Below are 6000 nucleotides of genomic sequence, written 5' to 3'. Positions count from 1 at the left end.
TTTAAAGAGTTGTGCTTTCAGTAAAGTATTGTCTCTCTCTCTTACTCATCACTCTACTCTTTATCTCCTTTCCTTCTGTCTCTAGCTGTGCCCAGTTTTTTTCTGTTGGCATGGCTCCTGTTTGTTTTCAGCCATTTTGGGGACTGGCAGTGCTCGTAACAAACCGCTTAAATGGCGTCCTCTGGTTCTCTCTCCCTCCCTCCCTTGCTCACTCATTCGCTTGCTATCACCATCAGCTTTGTGTATACAGACTACACTGATGGTTGTGAAGAGCAAAAGTTCCAAACCAAGAGAGGACTGGAATTGAAATAAGGTCAAGATCTGGGAATGTGGGGAGATGGAGGCTAGATGGTAAAACGTGGAAAGAAGGGAAGGCAAAAACACCCTGGAGTCGTGTCCGAAACCTGACTAAACAGAGACCGGAGGGGGAGACAGTGTGTAGAGATCAGGCGAGAGAGAGAGAGAGAGAGACCGAGAGAGTGAGAGAGAGAATGCGAGAAGGAGGGGTAGACTCTGGAGTTCGAGCGTCGTTCCTGCCCACCGTCTCAACATAGTGCAGCCTGTGTGTGCGTGCTCTCTCAGGGTGCGCTCTGTCGTATACACACACAATACAGGCAGAGACAAGCACACACACATACACGTACACTCACAGAACAAGGGAGGGCGAGCAAGCGAGCTAAAGAGAGAGAGAACACATCGCAGCAGAGATGCAGCAGGAGGTTTTTCGAGGTACGTAGTCTTGTTGTGTGCTTGCCTATAGCATAGAAAGGAGACGCATGCACATGCTTTTTCCTTTTTTTGCATTCTCCTGCCTCGTTCACTTCCTCTCCACTGTCATATCAGTGTTTTGGTACTGCGTGGACTTTAAAACGAAAGTGTGGTCCTGCTCGTGCGTGCCCGTGTGCGAATGTGCGTACAAGTGTATGCGCGAGAGTGCGTGTTTGTGTGGTGCTAAACAAGGCCTGCCTCCCTTATCCTCTCCTCTTGTGGCTCAACCACGCAGTTTCTTTTCTCAGGACTGATGAGTCACTCGGATTGAACAAAAATGAAGAAATCTGTCTTTTACTAATTATACTGTACATAATTAAAATACTTTGTATCAAAACAAAGACATATTATAAAATAACGAAACTGCAAGGATGACTTATGGGAATTACTGATATGACAAATATAGGAGTCAAATCTGTGACCAGATTGTTTTGATGCTAAAATTCTGTGGTATTTCTGCTTCAAGAAGTACAAGTATCATTTTAATTTTGTGTAGAGCCTGATTGATACCTTCAGCTTCAGGACTGTTGGGATTATGATGTACGAGTGAATGGTTTGCTTCTTTTCAAAACATTTCAGGGTGTGACTTTGCTAAGTAAAGTTCCTTGTCACTGCTCAGGCCATCACTTTGTCTTTTTAACTGACACATTTTTTAAAATGGTACAGTTTAAATTAACTCTGTCCTTCAGATTTTTATTGTACGATTGTAAAGTTAATGGAATTATTGTGATTTTCAACCTAACCACCATCCATCTATAGAGTATGTGTGACTCTTTCCCTGAACTGAGCAAAAAAAAATCAGAAAACCTGTTGACTCAAAGCACTTACTGAAAGCCTAAGTGCAGTTCTTGAATTCCATTTAAAGTACGTGACTACATGGAACAAATTTGTACTTCAACCGTTAAATCAATGAAGGAGCTAAGAGACCGAAGCTGTCCTTATGTAGATTTATTAAACTTATAACACTAAAGCAGTACAATAGTATAGTTTTTCTTAACAGCTGGGGTCCCTAAGCTATGTTACACTCATTGACCCTTGTTTGCAACTAGCTAACTAGCCAACATAAAAAATCATGACATTGACTCTGTTTACACTAAATGACTGTGCTAGGTTTAAGACTTCATACTGAACAATAACATTACAAAATGTCCTAGCTAGCTCGCAGCTTCATTTGAGGTAACACGTCTTATTTTGGCAAGTATTTAGTTATTACCTTAACTAAAACTTATTATTGTTGTATTATAGCATTACATTTTAAAAAAGGAAGTGTTTCTTTTCATTTGGGTGACCAGTTTTAGGTTGTAATTTTGGAAAAAATATGCATACATTTTCTCTATGGAAATTTTAGCAAATTTTCAAGAAAGTAGCTAAAATAATTGATCTGGGTCAAACCACCATTTTAAATCCACAAATTTAAAATTTGATAAACTGTCAAGAATACATGGTGTGTATTTTACAAGGCAATGAACTTTGATGATACTGCTGGGATCTATGGTTTGAATCCCCAGCGGTGTTATAGGCTGGTTGGGCATCTGCATACGAACATGACTGGCTATGTAAGGGATGGCCTGGGGTTGGTGATTGGTGCCCTGTCTGGGGTGTAACGCAGATTAGGACAAAGCAGTGGTAAACCATCAAAATCAAATGAACTTTAACTCCTATAATGTATTTCAACTTATGTAATTCAATTATTACATAATTTTTTCTACAACATAGAGTTTTGTAAATGTTTTGAAGTTATGTTTTGCTATATTATATACAGTGCGGCCAAAAAGTATTTAGTCAGCCACTGATTGTGCAAGTTCTCCTACTTAGAAAGATGAGAGAGGTCTGTAATTTTCATCATAGGTACACTTCAACTATGAGAGACAAAATGAGAAAAAAAAATCCAGGAAATCACATTGTAGGATTTTTAAAGAATTTATTTGTAAATTATGGTGGAAAATAAGTATTTGGTCAATAACAAAAGTTCAACTCAATACTTTGTAACATAACCTTTGTTGGCAATGACAGAGGTCAAACGTTTCCTGTAAGTCTTCACCAGGTTTGCACACACTGTAGCTGGTATTTTGGCCCATTCCTCCATGCAGATCTCCTCTAGAGCAGTGATGTTTTGGGGCTGTCGCTGGGCAACACGGACTTTCAACTCCCTCCACAAATTTTCTATGGGGTTGAGGTCTGGAGAAATGCTTTTTACGGAGCCACTCCTTCGTTGCCAGGAGTGCAACGAAGGAGTGCTCCTTCGCGGTGTGTTTGGGATCATTGTCATGCTGGAAGACCCAGCCACGTTCCATCTTCAATGCTCTCACTGATGGAACGATACATGGCCCCGTTCATTCTTCCCTTAACATGGATCAGTCGTCCTGTCCCCTTTGCAGAAAAACAGCCCCAAAGCATGATGTTTCCACCTCCATGCTTCACAGTAGGTATGGTGTTCTTGGGATGCAACTCAGCATTCTTCTTCCTCCAAACACGATGAGTTGAGTTTTTACCAAAAAGTTCCATTTTGGTTTCATCTGACCACATGATATTCTCCCAATCCTCTTCTGGATCATCCATATGCTCTCTGGCAAACTTAAGACGGGCCTGGACATGTACTGGCTTAAGCAGGGGGACACGCCTGGCACTGCAGGATTTGAGTCCCTCTCGGCGTAGTGTGTTACTGATGGTAGCCTTTGTTACTTTGGTCCCAGCTCTCTGCAGGGATGAGATCTTGCGTGGTGCCCCAGATTGAGGGAGATTATCAATGGTCTTGTATGTCTTCCATTTTCTTACAATTGCTCCCACAGTTGATTTATTCACACCAACCTGCTTGCCTATTGTAGATTCACTCTTCCCAGCCTGGTGCAGGTCTACAATTTTCTTCCTGGTGTCCTTCGACAGCTCTTTGGTCTTGGCCATGGTTGAGTTTGGAGTCTGACTGTTTGAGGCTGTGGACAGGTGTCTTTTATACAGATAACGAGGTCAAACAGGTGCCATTAATACAGGTAACGAGTGGAGGACAGAAGAGCTTCTTAAAGAAGAAGTTACAGGTCTGTGAGAGCCAGAAATCTTGCTTGTTTGTTATTGACCAAATACTTATTTTCCACCATAATTTACAAATAAATTCTTTAAAAATCCTACAATGTGATTTCCTGGATTTTTTTTTCTCATTTTGTCTCTCATAGTTGAAGTTCTCATTACAGACCTCTCTCATCTTTCTAAGTAGGAGAACTTGCACAATCAGTGGCTGACTAAATACTTTTTGGCCCCACTGTATAAAACCTTAAATAACAAAAAGTTGAGAGTATGGAAAATGCAAAAAAAAAAAAAAAACCAGCAGTGTTTCTTAAATTTAATTTACAGTATTACTCCAAGATATTTCATGTTTTGTCTGGTCAACTTTATTTCATATATTAATAAACATCCATTCCTGCATGTCAGGCCTGCAAAACATTCCAAAAAAGTTAAAATGGTAAAGCATTTACCACTTTGTAATGTTGCCATTCTTTCTTACAACACTTAAAAGACAATTTGGCATTGTAATGTGTGCAGCATGTGGTTATACATTGTTGAAAACTGTGTGGATGTTCCTGAAAAAGTTGTCAGCTTGAAATCTCAATGTACCTTTTTGCATTAATACTGCCATTACAGAAGTGTAAATTACTTTTGCTTAGGACATCGACATAACTTCATACCATGACAGATCCTGGCTTTTAGACTTGTTGCTAATATGGTCTGGATGGTCCTTTTTGTCTTTGGTCCCCACATGTGGTCGACCACATGGCGCCCATTACTCTCAAAAAAGATCTGAAATCCTGATTTGTCTGATCACAATACATGTTTCCACAGTGTGATGGTCCATCTCAAATGTCTTAGAGGCCAGTGAACTCACTGCTTCTGGACATCGTTAACATAAGACTTTTTTTTGCCAATGTGTTCAGCTTAGTCTTGCATCCTTGCCCTTCCCTGAATCGTTTAATGATATAATGCACTGTAGATTGAGAAGTATGCTCCTGTTAACATCACCTGTTGGGAATTACATAATTATTTCGTGTTTTTTACTCATTACTAGCCCTACTGTGTTGCAGGCCTGAAATGCAGGAATGGAGGTATAATAACAAATGAAATGTAGTTGACCAGACAAACTATGAAATATCTTGGGTTCATTCTGTCTGCAATCAAATAAAAGTTCAAGTAAATTTAAGAAACACTTCATTTTTACTTGCATTTTCCCAACTGTCCCAACTATTTATTCTGATTTAGGGTTGTAATACTATTTTGTTTCATCAGCCATTTTCATTATTTTAGCTTGTATGGTTCGCTAGCTAGCCTAATTTTTCAAGATCCCAGAAGTGATTTTGTTCAAAAAGTAGGTGAAGATACTGTGCATGTTTGTCCATCTGTAAACACATTGTTACAACAGTGTTCTTTTCATTTTGGAATAATGGGTAGTAGTTCTTCACCAAACAAAATAATAAATAAATAAAAAATAAAAAGTTAAAATAAAAATAAAGTTGAAATCACAGTGGTTTTATTTGGTTTAAACAGTAACACTGAACATGAAGTGGTAAAAATAAAGAGGGTTTTTATTTCCTTAATCTAACTGCTCAATTTAATTATTAAAAGAAAAAAGTATGCTAATTGCTCCCCCTAATGGCTTGGAGGCCCTAAATAATATGATTTATTGAAAAAAAAAACTGATCTGCCTGGATTTTGTGATATATATATTTTTAATTAGACAAGGGATGATCATACTCAAACAGTTTTCTTTCTTGCATCTTCACAATTTACCTTTTCTATTAAACATCCGTAACTGAATCTTATAGAGCTTGAAAACACCTGGTTTTCCAAATCCTCCTTTTGCCTTTGGATGCTCTGCTCTAATATTATTTTTATAATTTTGTTAATCTGAAGTTAGATACACTGCCTGTTAATTTTACTACTCCATTAGAATTTATATTTTTAAAAGTTGTTAGTGGTTATTGTGAACACATAAACATATTTGTATATGCAGATTAAAAAAAACAGCTTGCTTTAAACATGTCAGTTAAAAAGGGACCAGAAAAACTTAAAGTATAAAAGAATGCAGGTTATGCAGGTTAGACTTGCACTAGTACCTCAGTAATTGATAATTTCCTCTACCTGAACAGTAGTTGGCTTTCTGGAAAGATAAAGAACACATAAAAACATAATTACATGCTGTGTACAAGTTTAATGACTACAAAGACAAAGACAGAAATAAGGTTTGGT

General features: G+C 38.2%; 1 protein-coding gene across 1 annotated transcript in view; it reads left to right on the top strand.

Moving 5' to 3' along the window:
• Positions 1–277: 277 nt before the first annotated feature.
• The window catches only part of zbtb4 (zinc finger and BTB domain containing 4), a 28146-nt gene continuing 22423 nt past the window's right edge, over positions 278–6000 (top strand). Inside the window, exon 1 of the mRNA XM_063002847.1 lies at positions 278–729. The gene's annotated coding sequence lies outside the window, so the exon portion shown is untranslated. The remainder of the gene's footprint in view (positions 730–6000) is intronic.

This window comes from Trichomycterus rosablanca, chromosome 10 (genome assembly GCF_030014385.1).
Source record: "Trichomycterus rosablanca isolate fTriRos1 chromosome 10, fTriRos1.hap1, whole genome shotgun sequence".
Classification (NCBI taxonomy): Eukaryota; Metazoa; Chordata; class Actinopteri; order Siluriformes; family Trichomycteridae; genus Trichomycterus; species Trichomycterus rosablanca.
The sequence above is the reverse complement of the archived record's forward strand: the minus strand, read 5'-3'. Positions and strand labels throughout refer to the sequence as shown.